Raw genomic sequence first — 20,779 nt, 5'->3', positions numbered from 1 at the left:
AGATATTGTTTTAATCACCTATAATAACCTTATGGCAGACAACATTGTGTCTTGAAGAAAACATACTTTGTAGGAAAGCGCTTTTGGTTTGCCTCAAAGTATAAATGAAGTGCATTATAATTACATAATCTAAGAGTGAAGCTCTCCACTGAAGGATATAATTTCATTCAACCATTTTCAGTATTCACTAGTTTAATAATATTGAGTTAATATTGTATTGTAAACTATACAATTTGGTCTGTTTAACATTATTTTAATTACTTGGTTTTTATTTATACATAAATTTCTTCCTTACTTTCACAGGAGCTTTATTATTATTTTTTTATCTTCTCCCTTTCCCAGCCTCAATTTGCATTTAGAATGCTTGTTACAGAAATACTCAGATTGAAATTTTGCAAGACACATTAAGTGCTGCAGTAGGTTGAAGAAATGAGGCCTTTAGGGAGACAGCAGAAGCTCCTCATAATGTAAAGCTCTGGTTATCATCCTGTTGTGAAATCCATCTATTATATGTGAGGGGTACAAAAAGATATTAACTGCTCAACAAAGTCCTCTTGAATGTTCTGCCTGATTTTTAATTTTGGTGCATGGTCTAGTGATCTATAGGATTGCTGCAGCTCCAGATCATAGGTTCCCACCCTTGGCGTACCAGGCTTTAATTATAAAGAGACAAAAAAATGATGTACACTACCCTAGGTTTTATTTTTTTCATTTTCCATAACCTTCCTTAAATAAGTTCCATAGATTAAATAAAGAAGTGTATCTACTTCTTTCTGTTTCTTGTAATAAAAATACTGTCCTAAGTGTTAAACTGTCATGACACAGTATTAGTTTGGAAGAAACTAAAAAAAAACTCAAATAGCTGCACAAGAAGAGTTGACATTATCTGTCTCTTTTCAGAAATTTTGTTTTTAACTTCAAGGGCAATACTTGCTTATTTAAAATATTTCAGCAGTGTAAATTAAAAAATTAAATTTCTCCTTACTCAGCCCTGTGCAATTTTACTTCCCATTCAGAGACAACCTAACACCTACCAGCTTGGTTTGTATAACTGATGACTTTTTACTCTCCATCCTTCTTTATATTTATATATACATATGTGATACCATATCTATTCTATATTCAATTATTTATATAGCTGTAAGGTATTCAATGCAAAGGAAGTAGTAGAATGTTTCACCATTTCTGTAAGCCACTGTAATAAGTGCATAAGCTTCTACCATAGCTTACACACACACACACACACACACACATTTAAGTTTTGTGTAAGAGTTTCCATTTCTTGGAATTGCTACACCACATTGTATGTGAGTTTATTTATATTAATAATGACTAGGGTTGCATTAAACGTATGTATTAATTTAGAAAAAAAGTACGTCCTTACAATCATATTATCTCATCCAGATAAAGTTTTGTTTCTTCATGTATTCTCTTACATGTCCTACAGAAATTTTTATTAGTTTTCTTATATACATGTTGCACATTTATTTTTAGCTTAATGCAAAATACTTTAAAAATATGTTTGTATGAGAGATTTTTCATTATATGCTCAATTTTTTGTGGATATTTTGTATTATCACAAGTGCAGTTGACTATTGGTATACTTTAAGTATTATTGACTATATTATTTTAACCAGAAAAATAGTTTTCTTTCTGTTTTTATTATCTTTTGATAATATAAAATTGCTGAATATATACATAGTTTAGGAATTTGCAGGGGAGGAAGAGAGGGAATATAGTTAGTTGATATCTCCATTTCTTTTAAAAAAGGATTTTGAGGAAGATGCCTCAAATATTATTTATTCCAATAATAAACTCTGTGGTGCCTGGAACACAGTGGGTAGAAGGTAATGTTTGGTAATAAATGAAAATAATGAGTAAATGAATGATGATTAAATTAATGACTAGATAACTGGATATTTCTACCAAACCGTATTAATTGGTTGCTGTAACTAAGATTATCTGGTACCCACAAAAAATCTGTTCTCTCTTATTTCCAGGTACCATGGCTAGACTTTATTTCTGAGTTTTTCTTGCAGCTGTATATAGCTATGTAACTAACTTAGTCTGAGAGGAGGTAGAACATAGGCCCCAAGCCTATTGGTATGGCATCTTCATTCTTTCTCCCATTTCCATTGATTACAGCCTAAGCAAAGTAGAAATCCCACATGGAACATGCAGTACCCTTAGGAGATGACAGCTATGCAAAGTAGAGAATCTGGAGCAGGGCTGCTTGCAAGCTTAGGATACATACCCAGAGTCGGGCATGACAGGAGAAAAAAAGTCATACAGACAAGCAACGATAACAAAACAATCTTGTCATTGGGTCTTTTTGTTACAGTAGCCTGCCTTAGTATAATACTGTAATACCACCTTTTTTAGCTTCTCAGTATTATTACCCAACTGACTATCCTCTACTTGAAATGTCTCTAGCTTGACTTCATGACACCACACTTTCTGATTTTCTCCTGCATCAGTAGCCACTGTTTCTTAGCCTGCTTTGATAGCTCCACATTTTCTGTCTAAATTCCAAACCCAGAGCTTAGACCTTGGCTTATTATCTTTTCTACAAACACTCTGAGCTAAAAATATCTCATCCATACTTACGGATCAAAATACTACAGTTTATGGAGATAGTTCAAATTGCAGTTCTAATTTTATCCTCTGAGTTCATGATTCATATATCCAACCCCTTACTTAAAAGAGTTAGTATGATGTAGTATATAAGAGCATGGATTCTGCAACCAGCTCACCTCTGACACTTAATAAATGTATAATTTTAGACAAATCATTTAACCACTTAGTGTCATAGTTTTTTCTCATTATAATATTGTGATAATAATAATACGGGTTACCTCATATGACTGTATTGAGGATGGAATGAGTTTATATAGTCCATTTGTATTTAAAGCACTTAAAAGTCTACCTGGCACAGAGTAAAGGTTACTTAAGTTGTTACCATTATTTGAATTTTTCCTGGGGTATTTCACCAATATATAAAATATATCTAAAACTGAAGTTTTGATTGCCCACAAAAGCTTCTTTTTTTTCCTCCAGCCTGTTCTAATACAGTAAATGACAGTCAACTACCATGTTCCACAAATTAAAAACAGGATTCATAGGTTTCCTCTATTCTGCTACATATATATATATATATATATATATGCAAGATAACATACACACACACATATATATATGTCTTCAATCAGTCCACTCCATTACACCATTTAACTGTGTAACTACAAAATACCATTTTATCCAAAGCTACCATTATTTTCCCACTGGATTACTGCCTCCATATTTACCTTTTCATAACAATTTATACCTCATACAGTCTACCACTCACACAGTAACGGCTAGCACCATCTATTTCTTCTTTTATATTTGGATTGTTTTTAGTTAGGTTTATTGAGGTATAATTTCCATATGATAGAATTCACCATGTTGGATGTAGATTTATATGTTTTGATATATTTATATAATCATGTAGCCACTATCACAATCAAGATAGAGAAAAGTTCCATCATCCCCAAATATTCCCTTTTGCCCTTTTGTCATCAATTTCCACATCCCCAATTTCCCTCTGTGCTGGGCAAACATTTATCTATATTCTATCCCTATAGTTTTACCTTTTCCAAACTATTACATAAAAGGAGTCATATAGTATAGATCTGTTTTGAGTTTGGCATCTTTCACTTGCCACAGTGCTTTTCGGATTCATTCATAATAGCTCCATTCTTTATCTCTGAATAGCATTCAATTTTTTGGATACACCACTGCTTGATTTTAGGTATGTAAGTATTTATAATTAATATACAGGCATACCTTGGAGGTATTGTGGGTCCTGTTCCAGACCACCACGTTAAAGTGAGTATCATATTAAAGCGAGTCACTTGAAATTTTTGGTTTCCCCGTGCATATAAAAGTTATGTTTACAGTGTACTGTAGTCGGTTAAGTGCGTAATAACATTATGTCTAACTAACAATGTAAATGCCTTAGTTAAAAATGCTTTATTGCTAAAAAATGCTAACAAAACTTCAATTTATAAAAAATGCAGTACCTACCAAGCACAATAAAGTGAAGTGCAATAAAATGATGTATGCCTGTATAATTTTGGTTACTTGATCCCTTTATCATTGACATTATATATATATACACACATACATATATATACACACATATATGTATACATATACACATATACTTTATATTTTAGGGGCCTTAAAAATAGCAAAAATTCATTTTTCTTGGTTTGTTTTTGCTTTAATCAGAGACTCAAATGCTGCTTAATTGAGTGTGTTTGCGTCAAAATATATCGTGAGGTTGCAGTCAAGCTGTTGATCCAGGTGTCATCTGAAGGCTCAGCCTGCGGGAGATCTGCTTGCAAATGAATTCATGTGCTGTTTGGCAGTGTTTAGTTCCTTGTGGGTTGATTGAAATATTCAGTTATTCATTGGCTATTGTTCAGAGTCCTCCTTCAGTTCCTTACCAAGTGGGACTCTCTAGAGGGCAGATCACAACATGGCAGCTGACTTCCTGAGGGTGAGCAAGAGAACAAAAGAGAGAAAACATGCAAGATCGAAGCCACACTCCTTTTATAAATTTATTTCAGAAGTGACATCCAGTTACTTCTGCAATGTACTGTGCATTAGAAATGAATCAGTAAGTTCATTCCAAACTCAAGAGGAGGAGATTATATTGTACAAGAGCTTGAATACAAGTTGGGAAACATTAGGGAGCATCTTAAAGGATGCCTACTACATGATATACCTTGTCATTTTAATTAAAGTTTGCATAGTATATCAGTTTTTGTTCTTCTACCACTAACCTATACATCTCTTCCTAATAAAAGTTAGTATCTTAGAGACAGCATAGAGTTGGGTCTTATCTTTTACCCAGTATGAGCAATTTAAATGCATACCTTTTTGAGTTATTTAAATGTGTCTATTAACAACAGGGCTCAGGAAATCATACCTAATGATAAGATAGCATAATAGTAACAGATACACAATTAACATGAATATGCAAACTCTGGCACCACAGGAAATTGATCCCTCTCTCCAAAATAGCATGGAATGATTGAGCATGTGTGAAATCATGTAATGAAACTTTGTTAGAGCTGATCAATACAGAATGTAAGTTGTTACGTAATGAAAGATACTAAGATGGAGGGAATTTTAATGTTGACTGTGCATGATACACAAAATTTTCCATGAGCCTGGACCCATTGCCACACTTCATTTGCTGTGAAATGAGTTCCTTGATTAGAAGCAATGCTATGTGGAATAACATAATGGTGGATAAGGCATTTTGTAAGTCCATGGATGGTATAGCTTTGGCAGAGGTAAGGAAGGCAAATCTGTGTCCAGAGTAAGTATCTATTCCAGTAAGAACAAAATAGAATATTGCCTTTCCATGATAGAAGTGGTTCAATGTAATCAATCTGCCACCAAGTAGCTGGCTGATCACCCTGGGAATGGTGCCATACTGGGGACTCAGTGTAGGACACTGCTGCCGGAAGATTGAGCAGCAAGCAGTGATTATAGCCAGGTAGACCTTGGTGAGTGGAATTCCATGTTGCTAAGCCCATACCTAGCCTCCACACCTGACATCGTGGTCTCTTTATTCATGAACCCATTAGGTAGTGATAGAGGTGACTGGGGGAAAAGGCTGACTGATATCCACAAAATGGGTCATCTTATCCATTTGATTATTAAAATCCTCCTCTGCTGAGGTCATCCTTTGATGAGCATTCACATGGGATACTGTTATGACTTTGTTTAATTAACATTTGTTAAGTGGAGCACAGGGTGCCTAATGTTTAGCCATAGTTCAACAACAGAATACAAGAGAAATTGAAATAGAGACGTTTATTACTCTCAGGTCCTGGAAGAAGTACACACACACCTCAAGGGGCCACATGGGGAGGTCAAGGCAGAGTGCAGACAGAGAGGCCGGATCTGGGGTACATGCCTTTATCAAGGTCTGTGGGTGAAGTACGTTGGGGTTCCCAGGCTAGGGACAGGTTTAAAACCAAAGAGTGGGGTTTAGTTAATCCCTACAGTGGCCTTATCTAAGGGGTGTATAAGGCATACAGATGCTGGGAGGCAGAGGAGACTGTTGATCACAAGGGCTATTAGGGAGGTCATATCAGAAACTTACATCTCCTTGTGACTCTGCACACCAAAATCTATGGTGTGAACCTGCATAAGGAGGCTAGTGTCAGGTTAAGGTCCATGTAAGCCACCTGGCCAAACAGAATGGTTGTTGAGGCAGCAATAACATGGAGTAGCTTAGCTAAACTCTCAAAAGACACAATACCTTCACAATTTTCACCCAGTCAGGAAAGTCTGTCCACATACTTCTTCCTTAAATTGCTGTATTGTCAATTTCCCAATCATATTCCTTCCAAGTCCCTAACCATCCAGCCAAATCGTTGGCCACAGCCCATTTATTGGTATATAATCGCACATCTGACTATTTCTTCTTCCAAGCAAATGAACAACCAGGTGCACTGCTGGAAGTTCTCCTCACTGGGAGGGTTTCCTCTACCACTGTCCCTCAGGGATGCCCTGGAAAGAGACTGGAGTGATGCAGCTATCCACTTTCAAGTGGTGCCTAAATATCATGCAGAACATCTTTAAACCAAGCCCTAGTCTTTCATTCTCTGTTAACTGATCGTAAGTGAATCCACATGAGGCTGTAGATGCAGGCTGGGAGGGAGAATGCAGTTTAGCAAGATTGGGGACCATGGGCTTTTGAGACACTTCTTCATGTAACTCAGTTGTGCCTTCAGGGTCTTCTTGGGCTTGATCATTTGACGATGATGAAATGCTGCCATGCACACCCAGCCTTAAGATTTGTTGGGTCAGGGAATACACAGTTTATGATGGGAATCTCAGGTTGCATGGTAACTAGGGGGCTCATGGTTGAATGTCAGTTTCTACTAAGGCCCAGGAGCAAGCCAAGAATTATTTCTCAAGAAGAAAATAGTTATCCCCAGAGGATGACAGGGCTTTGCTCCAAAATTCTAAGGGCCTCAACTGTGATTCACCAATAGGAGCTTGCTGAAGACTCCAAATAACATCTCTCTCTGCCACTGCCACTTTAGCACCATTTAATCTGCTGGATCATATAGCCTAAGCATCAGAGCAACTTGCACAGCTGCCAGGACTTATTGCAGAGACCTCTTGTTTTGGGCCTCATTTAAAACTAGCGGCTTTTCAGGTCACTCAAAATACGTTACCTCCAATATCTAGAGTCCACTAGGCCTCTGTTTTTGTTGTGGGAGTGACCAGATGCAAAAATTGATCCTTTACTTTAGAAGGAATATTTCAACATGCCTCAGACCACTGAAGTCAAAGGCCCCTGACTTTGTTAAATCTGTTTCCTACCCACTGCCATGCAAATGTCTTAACAAAAAGTCTAGAATAGTTGCTGCTTCTTGCTCACTAGGTCCATTCAGAACAATGTGGTCAATGTAATGGACCAGTGTGATTTCTTTTGAAAGGGAAAGGTGATGATCATGATTCCTGCCAACCAAATTCTGACAGGGGACTGGAGAGTTGATACACCTCTGAGGCAGGACAAAGAAGGTGTATTACTAGCCTTGCCAGCTGAAAGCAAACTGTTCCTGGTAGTCTTTATTGACAGGTATGGAGGATAGAAAAAACATTTTCCAAGTCAGTAGTTGTACCAGGTGCCAGGGTATGTGTTAATTTGATCAAGTAATGAAACCACATCTGATAATGCAGCTGCAATTGGAGTTACTACTTGCTTAAGCTTCTGATAATCCACTGTCATTCTACAAGAGCCATCTGTCTTCTGCAGAGGCCACATTGGTAAGTTGGATGGAGATGCGGTGGGAATCACAATCCCTGTATCGTTCAAGTGCTTGATGGTGGTACTAATCTCTGTAATTCCTCCAGGAAAAAAGTATTGATTTTGGTTTTCTATGTTTCTAGATACAGAAAATTTTAGTGGCTTCCTCTTGGCCTTTCTTACCATAGTAGCTGTCACTCCACAAGTCAGGAAACCCGTATGGGAATTTTGCCAACTGCAAAGTATGTATATTCCACTTATGCATTTGGAACTGGGTAAATAATGATAGGATAGGTTTGAGGATCTCCTTGCCCCACTGTGAGATAGACCTAAGCTAAAACTCCATTGCTCACTGACCTCCATGAGCTCCTCCTCTAACTGGTGGACAGAGTGATATGTCGGGTCTCCTAGAATCAGTGTCAGCTTACAGCCAGTGCCCAGTAGTCCCTGAAGGTCTGGTTATTTCCTTTTCTTCAATGTGCAGTGATCCTGGTAAAAGGCTATAGGTACCTTTGGGGAAGGCTGAACTATTAACAGTATAAATCTTTGTCAGTGTACTGGGATTCTTTCTCAAAGGGATCCAGCCTCCCTTTCATTCAAGGAGTTATGGGTCTGTACACTGGCTCAAAGCTGGGAATTGATTAAGGTGCTCTGTCTCTCTTGTTTTTATAATTCAAGTTAGGCTTGTGTTCACTTCATGTAGGACTTTTATGCTTATACATATCAAGTGAGAATTGAATAGGCTTCCTCTCTGTTTCAGTTCTAGGAACACCTTGATCCACTATCCAACACCATAATTCTGTATAGGTCAGACAATTCTAATTGCTACTTTGGCTCTGCTGTCCATTGTAGTAGACACACGCACCTTGCTTTTGGTGATTGAGTCCTGCCACTTGGCCCCTGTCACCTCAGAATCCAATGACTCCTATTGCATTTAAGTTTCTCAGTTGAGTGGCTGCAATTACCACTGTAAGGTCTGACCTACAGAGAAGAGCAATCACTGAACTCTTCAAGGATTATGTGGCTCCCCTCACAAATATATTTTTCATGGTATTGATGAAATATGTCTTCTGGCCCTCCAGTCTGGATGAGCAAGTCTTAAATGACAAATATGCTCTAACATTCCAATCTCCCTAAGGCGTTGTATCCTTTCCTATGCAATAAACTGAGGGAAGTCCAGTATTTCTAACTAACTCACTGTGGGCCAGGCCAGCTTTTAGTCTATGTTTCAGTCAACCAAACACATTGTCAGAGCCCTTTTTAACTCCCAGAGCTACAACTTTAAATGGAGAACCTATTCTTAGTGATTCCGTACTTAGATAAGTATGGAATATCTATCATCTATCTATCTACTTCTCTATCTCCCTATCTATTTATCCACCTGTCTCCTCTATTATATAAGGAATATATATATACATATATATGTATGTGTGTGTGTATGTGTGTGTGTATATATATATATATATATATAAAATCGGCTCATGCATTATCGGGTGTGAGAAGTCCCATGATCTGACATCTGAAAGTTGGGGGCCCAGGAAAGCTAGTGTACTTCCAGTTCAAGCCCAAAGGCCCAAGAGCTAGGGAAGCTGAAGGTACAAATCTCAGTCCAAATGCAGAAGACCAATGTCCTAGCTCATCCAGTCAGGTAGAGTGTGGATTTTTCTTTCCTCTGCCTTTTTATTCTCTTCATCCCTCAACAGACTGGATGGTGCCCCCCACATCAGGGAAACCTATCTGCTTTATTCAGTCTACAGATTCAAATGCTAATCTCAATCAGAAACATAGTCACAGGCACTCCCAGAAATAATGTGTAACCAGAAATCCGGTTTCTCAGTGGCCTGGTCAAGTGGACAAATAAAATTAACCATCACATCCTTCTTGGACTTCAAACTAATTTAGTAGTCCAGTATACTCAGCTCTCTGACGGTCTCAAGAAAACTATGATTGTGTTGTTCGTCCTTTTTTCATTATTTCAGGGCCAATGCACTTTCTAGCTTTTTACACAATAAGTAGATGAGGAAATCCTAGATTTGTCTTTTAAATGTGTATATACGAGGGCTTCCCTGGTGGCGCAGTGGTTAAGAATCTGCCTGCCAATGCTGGGGACACGGGTTCAAGCCTTGCTTTGGGAAGATCCCACATACCGTGGGGCAGCCAAGCTCATGCGCCACAACTACTGAGTCTGTGCTCTAGAGCCCGCGAGCCACAACTACTGAGCCTGCACGCCTAGAGCCCGTGCTCCGCAACAAGAGAAGCCACCGCAGTGAGAAAGCCAGCGTACTGCAAGAAAGAGTAGACCCCACTCGCCTCAACTAGAGAAAGCCTGCGCAGCAACAAAGACCCAACTCAGCCAAATAAATACATTTATTAACAAACAAAAAAAAGTGTAAACAATATCATGGCATGCCTCTGTTTACAATTATCTAGTGAATTGTAATTGTATTTAATACAAAATTCAAACTTGTTACCATGGTTCTGAATAATTTTTATCCTGCCTTCTTCTCCTAGTTCTTTTTTTTTTTAACTGTTCTTTTTGCTTCTTACTCAGCTCTAATATATTGTACTCCCTGCAAGGTTATACTAGCAGTTAAGATTCCTTTAGCCCACAGTGCACAGTTCTGTTCTAATGTGCAAAGTGCTTTCTATCACTATATCATTCCATTCTTATAGGAATTCTGTAGGGTTAGGAACTATTACTGAAACCATGGTTTACAGAGTTTATTTCAACTCTTATTTAGCTAATATGTGGCAGAGTGAGGATTTAAATTCAGGTCTTTTTTTACCCCAAAGCAAATACAGTAATTGTAATGAATATCTCCTCTGTCTTAGAGGACTTGATAAGAAGTTTTTAAAATGCTGTATTACCTCATCTTGACAATAAGACTCTGCCAATTTAAGTTGAGAGATGTTAAAGACTTGCTGAAGGTTGTACAGGAATAAGGTGTCAGAGATGGGTCTTGTGAGTCCCAAGACCGTAGGCCATACCCATTACTCCACTCTACAGTTATGGCTATGTTCAAATAGGCCCAGGGTTTTCATTTGTTTGTTTTTTCCCCTCTACTTTTTTTCCACTAGCTTGGAAGAATTCACAACTGTACAACTTCTTTAAGTAGTGCACTGAATTTAGTTCAAAAGGCTCTAATGATAAAATGTTGTGAAAAAAATTATGTGAGAGGAGAGCGTTGGTTTCCTTTTCTCCTAATTATTGTGCCTGAAATTTGGATTATAAACCTGAATTTTTCCTGAATTTCAAAATTGTACTACCTGTATAAGTCACTTGAAATCTTTGCATGTCCCCAGTGATATATTTCTGTAAGAAAGTGAGGATTGAAGAACATTCAGGGAGAAGCCTTATCTGTCAGATATGGGGGGAGAATTCTACTTATACTAAGGTTCTTATACCAAATCTCCTAAGATAAATAAGGAGGATTTCTCAGTTCATACATACATGCATTCACTCAAGATTTGGTTTTTCAAGCGGCAGATATCAATTGTTTGGCATCCTGTTGGCACCATAAAGAGGGTCATAGAGATGAGTAACATAGTTTTGAGATGAATTCAAACTTAAGGGTGTAGAAAAATGGACTTTAAATCCTTATTTCTTGGATAAAAAGCCTGTTTTTTTTTTTAATGTATGAAACAAGTATAACTATAGATGATGGAAAGCAGAATTAGGTAAGATAGGAGACTAAAGAGGAAAAGAATTAACAGAAAGTGGGAAAAATTATATAAATGGTTTTATTTAAAGCAATGATGTGACATTTTGAAATGGATAAAAGAGACATCTGCAAGAGGTCAATAAAGATAAAAAGACATATATTTAGCTCTATTGCTGTCAAAACTCTGCTATTGTGATTAAGGCATTGAGTGTATGGACTTTGCATAAAGCACAATCCATTTAGGCATATGGCAGTGGTCACAAATAATTTTGAAGTGAAAGTTGGGTGAAGTAAACAAAAAATGTCACCACTACTCAAAACATAATACAACCTACATGAATTACCATTTCAAAAACATCCACTTCATTTTAAAAATGGCCATTTTGATAGTTTCATCTTTATTTCATTTCATATTGCTTCTTTTAATAGTCCACATGAACCATATATGAAAAATTCAATATCATTAGTAATCAAGAAAGTTTTTAAATAAAAAATAAAAAAAGAGCTAATACTGGTACAGTTATGACAAAATGAGCATGTTCATTTATGCATAGCATGTCTATGAAGAATCCTTAAGCTTAATCTTTGACATCCTCTACATTTATGAGTTTATCTTAGTAAAAGAATTCAAAGAAAGAAATCACATAATTATGAATAATTGTGCTATAATTTCTAACTGGAAATATGTAGATTATTATATGGGATAGTTATTTTAAGATGGACCAGGACAGCCTACATTTCACATTTTGACTTTTGGCCAAGACAGGGCAACTAACTATGATTTCTAATGATTTTTCACAACTATTTAAAATCTTACATTCTTCTGGTGGCACCCAAAGCCAGTTTGTTTATTGATGACTTTCATCTGGCATAACCAACTTGAGAGTTTGGCTTTGCTAGCTGACCAGAGGAGCATAAAGGACCTCATTAAAAACTATAAACTCTCTGAAATCAAGACTCATCACATAAATCGTGGTACTTCAGTTTGGAGGTGAGGTTGGTTCTTGTCTGAATAAGAATGAACTTCAGGATCTAGCACCTGGATATCTCTTGGATTCCCAGTGTTGTACTGTATCCTTTTTTTTTTTTTTGCGGTACGCAGGCCTCTCACTGTTGTGGCCTCTCCCGTTGCGGAGCATAGGCTCCAGACGCGCAGGCTCAGGGGCCATGACTCATGGGCCCAGCCGCTCCACGGCATGTGGGATCTTCCCGGAACGGGGCACGAACCCGTGTCCCCTGAATCGGCAGGCGGACTCTCAACCACTGTGCCACCAGGGAAGCCCAGCCCCTGTACTGTATCCTTTTAAAAACCTTATATGAATATGCTCTAGGAAATTCTGTGATTCCTTTCAGTTGCTCAAGCCTGTGAATTCTTTGCAGTAAATATGGAATATAGAGAAAGTATATTAGGTTCAAAACTGGTGTAAATGCCTCAGTAAAGAGTGATAAATCCTTTATGGACTATTATGTAAAGTTTTTAATTATAAATTTCATTTTAAAACATAGAAAAAGTTTTTTATATAATGTTGAAAGTAACTGTTGAACTATTACTAAATTATGATCTTAAATACGTTTATACTATATGTAGGCAGTGATGTAACACATTCAAATTCTCTAAGAGCTAATGCTTATCAATGTCCTGAAATATGGTTAATTTCTATCTGTTTCTGGTCCTGATCATTACACTGCTTAAAAAAAAAATTAACTCAAATTTTGATGTACCATGAAGATATGTTGTACAAATAATCTGTATACAATGACTTTGATTACTTGTTTGTTTTAGGGCTTTTACAAACTACCTTAACTAGGAATTCAGTAATAACTATTGGGTGATGTTACCATGAATGTTTCTTTTTAATTAATATAAACTCATTTATTATTTTTAAATTTCAATATGGAATCTCTCTACCCAGTCCTTCCATGATTCCCCTCAAAAATTGAATAAATGAACACACATTTTAGGGAAGTCATAACAAGTGGTATTAAAAGTTTCAATTTGCTACCCAATTGGTTTTGCAGTTTAATCTTTTCATAATCATATTTATGAACATTACATATGCAAATAGAGAAGAATTGGAAGGGAACACAGAAAATTAGACTCGGTATTTTACCATGGTAGAATTGTGAACAAAATATTATTTTTTTGTTAAAATAATTTATGATAATACTGATAATAATAATAGCAAATATTTTGAGTGATTATTTTGTGCTAGTCACCATTTTAAGTAATTTCCATGAATTGAATCCATGTGTATTATCACTTGACAAATGAGGAATCTGAGACATGGAGGTCAAAAGCATACATGCAAAAGGGGAAAGGCAATATGGAGAAAATACAAAAAAAAAGGAAAAAAATTATAGATATGGATGCAAAAGGGTCTTGGTAATTTAAAAAGTTTCAGCTTTATCAAGGTTGCAATTGACAAATAATACTGTAAGACATTTAAAGTGTGTATAGTGATGAATTGATATACGTACACAATGTGAAAGGATTTCCCTTAACTGGGTAATTAACACATCCATCACCTCACATGTTTAGCTTTTTGTGTGTGTGAAAACATTGAAGTACTACTCTATTAGCAAATTTCAATTACACAATTGAAATTACGGTGTACAATTACAGTGTATCAACTGTCATAGCCATATTATACAGTAGATCCTCAGATGTTAGTTATCTTATTACTGAAAGTTTGTACTTTTTTACCAACCTCTCCCTAGCTCCCTACCCACCCTACAGCCCCTGGCAGCCATTATTCTACTCTTTGTTTATGTTAGTTTGAATTTTTTTCTTAGATTCCACATATCTTACCATGCAGTATTTATCTTTCTCTGTCTCACTTATCTCTTGGATTCACTTAGCATAGTACATGCAAGATCCATCCATGTTGCCACAGGTGACAGGATATCCTCCTTTTTTTCATGGCTGATAATATAATCAGCCAAGAATAATATGAATAATAATATTTAATATTTTAATAATATTTGTGTATGTATGTGTGTATATGTGTGTGTGTATATATATATATATATATATATACACACACACGTACATACACACACACACACACACACACATAACATCTTCTTTCTCCAGTCATCCATCAGTGGAAACTTAGGTTGTTTACATGTCTTGGCTATTGCAAATAATGCTGCAATGAACACGAGAGTGCAAAAGTCTCTTCAGTATTCTGTTTATTTCCTTTGGAAATATATCCAGAAGTAGTATTGCTGGATCCTATTGTAGTGTAATTTATAATTATTTGAGGAACTTTGATACTGTTTTCCATGGTGGCTGCACCAATTTACATGCCTACCAACAGTGCACAAGGTCCCTTTTCTCCACATCCATGCCAACAATTGCTATCTCTTGTTAATTTGATGATATCCACTCTAACAGGTGAGGTCACATTTTATTGTGATTTAATTTGCATTTTTCTGATGACTACTGATGTGGAGCACCTTTTCATGTTCCTGTTCACCATTTATCTGTCTTCTTTGGGAAAAGTCTATTCAGTTGCTCTGCACATTTTTTTTTTTTAACGTCTTCACTGGAGTATAATTACTTTAAAATGGTGTGTTAGCGGTATAAAAAAGTGAATCAGCTATACGTACACATATATCCCCATATCCACTCCCTCTTGCGTTTCCCTACCACCATCCCTATCCCATCCCAGTATGTGGTCACAAAGCACCGAGCTGATCTTCCTGTGCTATGTGGCTGCTTCCCACTAGCTATGTATTTTACATTTGGTAGTGTATATATGTCAGTGTCACTGCCTCATGTCATCCCAGCTTACCCTTCCCCCTCCCTGTGTCCTCAAGTCCATTCTCTATGTCGGAGTCTTTATTCCTGTCCTGCCACTAGGATCTTCAAAACCTTTTTTTTTTATTTCATTCCATATATATGTGTTAGCATACAGTATTTGTTTTTCTCTTTCTGACTTACTTCATTCTGTATGACAGACTCTAGGTACATCCACCTTACTACAAATAATCCAGTTTCTTTTCTTTTTAAGGTTGAGTAATATTCCATTGTATATATGTGCCACATATTCTTTATCTATTAATCTGTCGATGGACACTTAGGTTGCTTCCATGTCGTGGCTATTGTAAATAGAGCTGCAATGAACATTGTGGTACATGACTATTTTTCAGTTATGGTCTTCTCAGGGTATATGCACAGTACTTGGATTGCTGGGTCATATGGTACCTCTATTTTTATTTTTTTAAGGAAATTCCATAGTGTTCTCCATAGTGGCTGTATCCATTTACATTCCTACCAAAGTGCAATAGGGTTCCCTTTTCTCCACACCCTCTCCACCATTTATTGCTTGCAGACTTTTTGATGATGGCCATTCTTACTGGTGTGAGGTGATACCTTATTGTAGTTTTTATTTGCATTTCTCTAATGATTAGTGATGTTGAGCATCCTTTCATGTTTTTGTTGGGAATCTGTATATTCTCTTTAGAAAAATGTCTGTTTCGGTCTTTTGTCATTTTTGGTTTCGGTTGTTGTTTTTTTGATATTGAGCTGCATGAGCTGCTTGTTTATTTTGGAGATTAATCCTTTGTCAGTTGATTTGTTTGCAAATATTTTTTCCCATTCTGAGGGTTGTCTTTTCATCTTGTTTGTGGTTTCCTTTGATGTGCAAGAGCTTTTAAGTTTCATTAGTTCCCATTTGTTGATTTTTGTTTTTATTTCCATTTCTCTAGGAGGTGGGTCAAAAAGGATCTTGCTGTGATTTATGTCATAGAGTGTTCTCTCTGTGTTTTTATAAGAGTTTTATAGTGTCTGGTGTTGTGTTTAGGTCTTCAATCCATTTTGAGTTGATTTTTGTGTATGGTGTTAGGGAGTGTTCTAATATCATTCTTTAAGATGTAGCTGTCCAGTTTTCCCAGCAGTACTTATTAAAGGGCTGTATTTTCACCATTGTATATTTTTGCCTCCTTTATCAAAGATAGGGTGACCATGTGTGCATGGGTTTATCTCTGGGCTTTCTATCCTCTCCCATTGATGTATATTTCTGTTTTTGTGCCAGTACCATACTCTCTTTATTACTGTAGCTTTGTAGTACAGTCTGAAGTCAGGGAGCCTGATTCCTTCAGCTCCGTTTTTCTTTCTCAAGATTGCTTTGGCTATTTGGGGTCTTTTGTGTTTCCATACAAATTGTGAAATTTGTTTTCTACCTCTGTGAAAAATGCCAATGGTAGTTAGATAGGGATTGCACTGAATCTGTAGATTGCTTTGGGTAATATAGTCATTTTCACAATGTTGGTTCTTCCAATCCAAGAACATGGTATATCTTACCATCTGTTTCTATCATCTTTAACGTCTTTCATCAGTGTCTTATAGTTTTCTGCATAGAACTCTTTTGTCTTCTTAGTTAGGTTTATTCCTAGGTATTTTATTCTTTTATTTGCAATGGTAAACGGCAGTGTTTCCTTAATTTCTCCTTCATATATTTCATCATTAGTGTACAGGAATGCAAGAGATTTCTGTGCATTAATTTTGTATCCTGCTACTTTACCAAATTCATTGATTAGCTGTAGTAGTTTTCTGGTACCATCTTTACAATTCTTAATATAGTATCATGTCATCTGTAAACAGTGACTGTTTTACTTCTTTTCCAATTTGGATTCCTTTTATTTCATTTTCTTCTCTGAGTGCTGAGGCAAAAGCTTCCAAAACTATGTTCAGTAACAGTAGTGTGAGTGGGCAACCTTGTCTTGTTCCTGATCTTAGTGGAAATGGTTTCATTTTTTCACCATTGAGAAAGATGTTGGCTGTGGGATTGTCATATACGACCTTTATTATATTGAGGTAAGTTCCCACTATGCCTCGTTTCTGAAGGGTATTTTTCATAAATGGGTGTTGAATTTTGTCAAAAGATTTTTCTGCATCTATTGAGATGATCATTTGTTTTTCTCCTTCAATTTTTTAATGTGGTGTATCACACTGATTGATTTGTGTATATTGAAGAATCCTTGCATTCCTGGGATAAACCACACTAGATCACGGTGTATGATCCTTTTAATGTGCTATTGGATTCTGTTTTCTAGTATTTTGATGAGGATTTTTGCATCTGAGTTAATCAGTGATATTGGCCTGTAGTTTTCTTTTTTTGTGACACATTTGTCTGGTTTTGGTTTCAGGATGATGGTGGCCCCGTAGAATGAATTTGGGAGTGTTCCTCCCTCTGCTGTATTTTGGAAGAGAAGAATAGGTGTTAGCTCTTCTCTAAATGTTTGATAGAATTCGCCTCTGAAGCCATCTGGTCTGGGGCTTTTGCTTGTTGGAAGATTTTTAATCACCGTTTCAATTTCAGTGCTTGTGATTGGTCAGTTTATATTTTCTATCTCTCCCTGGTTCACTCTGGAGGTTGCGCTTTTCTAAGAATTTGTCCATTTCTTCCACACTGTCCATTTTTTTGACATATAGTGTTTTGTAGTAATTTCTCATGGTCCTTGGTATTTCTGCAGTGTCAGTTGTTACTTCTTTTTCATTTCTAATTCTATTGAATTCAGTCTTCTCCCTTTTTTTCTTGATGAGTCTGGCTAATGGTTTATTAGTTTTGTTTGTCTTCAAAGAACCAACTTTTATTACTCTTTGCTATCATTTCCTTCATTTCTTTTTCATTTTTTTCTGATGTATTCTTTATGAATTCTTTCCTTCTGCTAACTTTGGGGGTTTTGTTTTTGTTTTTGTTTTTTGGTTTTTTTTTTGGTCTTCTTTCTCTAAATTGCTATAAACTTCCCTCTTAGAACTGCTTTTGTTGCAGCCCATGGATTTTGGATCACCATGTTTTCATTGTCAGTTGTTTTAGGTATTTTTTGATTTCCTTTTTAATTTCTTCAGTGATCTCTTGGTTATTTAGTAGAATACTGTTTACCCTCCATGTGTTTGTATTTTTTACAGTTTTTTCCTGACATCTACTCTCATAGTGCGTGGTCGTAAAAGACACTTGAAACAATTAGTTTTCTTAAATTTACCAAGGCTTAATTTGTGACCAAAGATATGATCTATCCTGGAGAATGTTCCATGAGCACTTGAGAAGAAATTGTATTCTGCTGTTTTTGGATGGAATGTCCTATAAATATCAATTAAGTCCATCTTGTTTAATGTGTCATTTAAAGCTTGTGTTTCCTTATTTATTTTCATTTTTGATGATCTAACCATTGGAGAAATTGGGGAGTTCAAATCCCCTAGTATTGTGTTACTCTCAGTTTCCCCTTTTATGACTGTTAGCAGTTGCCTTATGTATTCAGGTGCTGCTATGTTGGGTAAATAAATATTTACAATTGTTATATCTTCTTCTTGGATTGATCCCTTGATCATTATGTAGTGTCCTTCTTTGTCCCTTGTAATAGTCTTTACTTTAAAGTCTGTTTTGTCTGATATGAGAATTGCTATTCCAGCTATTTTTTATTTCCATTTGCATGGAATATATTTCTCCATCCCCTCACTTTCAGTCTGTATGTGTCCCTAGGTCTGAAGTGGGTATCTTGTACACAGCCTATATATGGATCTTATTTTTGTATCCATTCAGCCAGTCTGTGTCTTTTGGTTGGAGCATTTAATCCATTTACATCTAAGGTAGTTATCGATATGTATGTTCCTATTACCATTTTCTTAATTATTTTGCGTTTGCTATTGTAGGTCTTTTCCTTCTCTTGTGTTTCCTGCCTAGAGAAGTTCCTTTAGCATTTGTTGTAAGGCTGGTTTGGTGGTACTGAATTCTTGTAGCTTTTGCTTGTCTGTAAAGATTTTAATTTCACTGTCGAATCCGAGTGAGATCCTTGCTGGGTAGAGTAATCTTGGTTATAGGTTTTTCCCTTTCATCACTTGAAATATGTCCTGCCACTCCCTTCTGGCTTGCAGAGTTTCTGCTGAACGATCAGCTGTTAACCTTATGGGGATTCCCTTGTATGTTATTTTTCCCTTGCTGCTTTTAATATTTTTTCTTTGTATTTCATTTTTGATAGTTGGATTAATCTGTGTCTTTGTTTCTCCTTGGATTTATCCTGTATGGGACTCTCTGCACTTCCTGGACTTGATTGACTATTTCCTTTCCCATGTCAGGGAAGCTTTCAACTAAAATCTCTTCAAATATTTTCTCAGTCCCTTTCTTTTTCTCTCCTTCTTCTGGGACCCCAATAATTAGAATGTTGATGTGTTTTATGTTGTCCCAAAGTTCTCAGAGACTGTCCTCAATTATTTTTATTCTTTTTCTTTATTCTGCTCTGCGGTAGTTATTTCCACTATTTTGTCTTCCTGGTCACTTATCCGTTTTTCTACCTCAGTTATTGTGCTATTGATTCCTTCTAGAGAATTTCTAATTTCATTTATTTTGTTGTTCATAATTGTTTGTTTGCTGTTTAGTTCTTCTGCGTTAAACTTTTTTTGTATTTTCTCCATTCTCTTTCCAAGATTTTGGATCACCTTTAATATCATTACTCTAAATTCATTTCCAGGTAGACTGCCTATTTCCTCCTCATTTATTTGGGGTGGGTTTTTACCTTGTTCCTTCATCTGCTGTGTGTTTCTTTGTATTCTCATTTTGCTTGACTTACTGTGTTTGGGGTCTCCTTTTCACAGGCTGCAGGTTTGTAGTTCCCGTTGATTTTGGTGTCTGTCCCCAGTGGCTAAGGTTGGTTCAGTGGGTTGTGTAGGCTTCCTGGTGGAGGGGATTGGTGCCTGTGTTCTGGTGGATGAGGCTGGATCTTGTTTTTTGGTGGGCAGGACTGCATCAGTGGTGTGTTTTGGGGTGTCTGTGACTTTATTATGATTTTAGGCAGTGTCTCTGATAATGGCTGGGGTTTTGTTCCCGTCTTGCTAGTTGTTTGGCATATGGTGTCCAGCACTGGAGCTTGCTGGTTGTTGAGTGGAGCTGGGTTGTAACGTTGAGATGGAGATCTCTGGGAGAGCTCTAGCCAATTTATATTACGAGGAGCCGGGAGGTCTCTGCTGGAGCGATGTCCTGAGCTCGGCTCTCCCACCACAGAGGCTCAGGCCTGACATCCAGCTGGAGCACCAAGACCCTGTCAGCCACATGGCTCAGAAGAAAAGGGAGAAAAGAAAAAAAGAAAGAAGAAAAATAAATAAAATTAAATAAAGTTATGAATATAAAAATTTAAAAAAATACAAAACAAAAAAATAAAAAAGTAATTAAAAGTAAATAGAGCAAGCAAACCAGTAAACAAATCCACCAATGATAACAAATGCTAGAAAGTGTACTAAAAAATAAATGGACAGACAGAACCCTCGGACAAATGGTAAAAGCAGAGCTATACAGAC

The 20,779-nt window shown here is 36.6% G+C and overlaps 1 pseudogene; it reads right to left on the bottom strand.

Moving 5' to 3' along the window:
- Positions 1-5,144: 5,144 nt before the first annotated feature.
- LOC112405976 (uncharacterized) overlaps positions 5,145-20,779 on the bottom strand; it is a 30,831-nt pseudogene continuing 15,196 nt past the window's right edge.

Source organism: Neophocaena asiaeorientalis, unplaced genomic scaffold, assembly GCF_003031525.2.
Source record: "Neophocaena asiaeorientalis asiaeorientalis breed wild unplaced genomic scaffold, Neophocaena_asiaeorientalis_V1.1 scaffold379, whole genome shotgun sequence".
Lineage (NCBI taxonomy): Eukaryota > Metazoa > Chordata > Mammalia > Artiodactyla > Phocoenidae > Neophocaena > Neophocaena asiaeorientalis.
The sequence above is the reverse complement of the archived record's forward strand: the minus strand, read 5'-3'. Positions and strand labels throughout refer to the sequence as shown.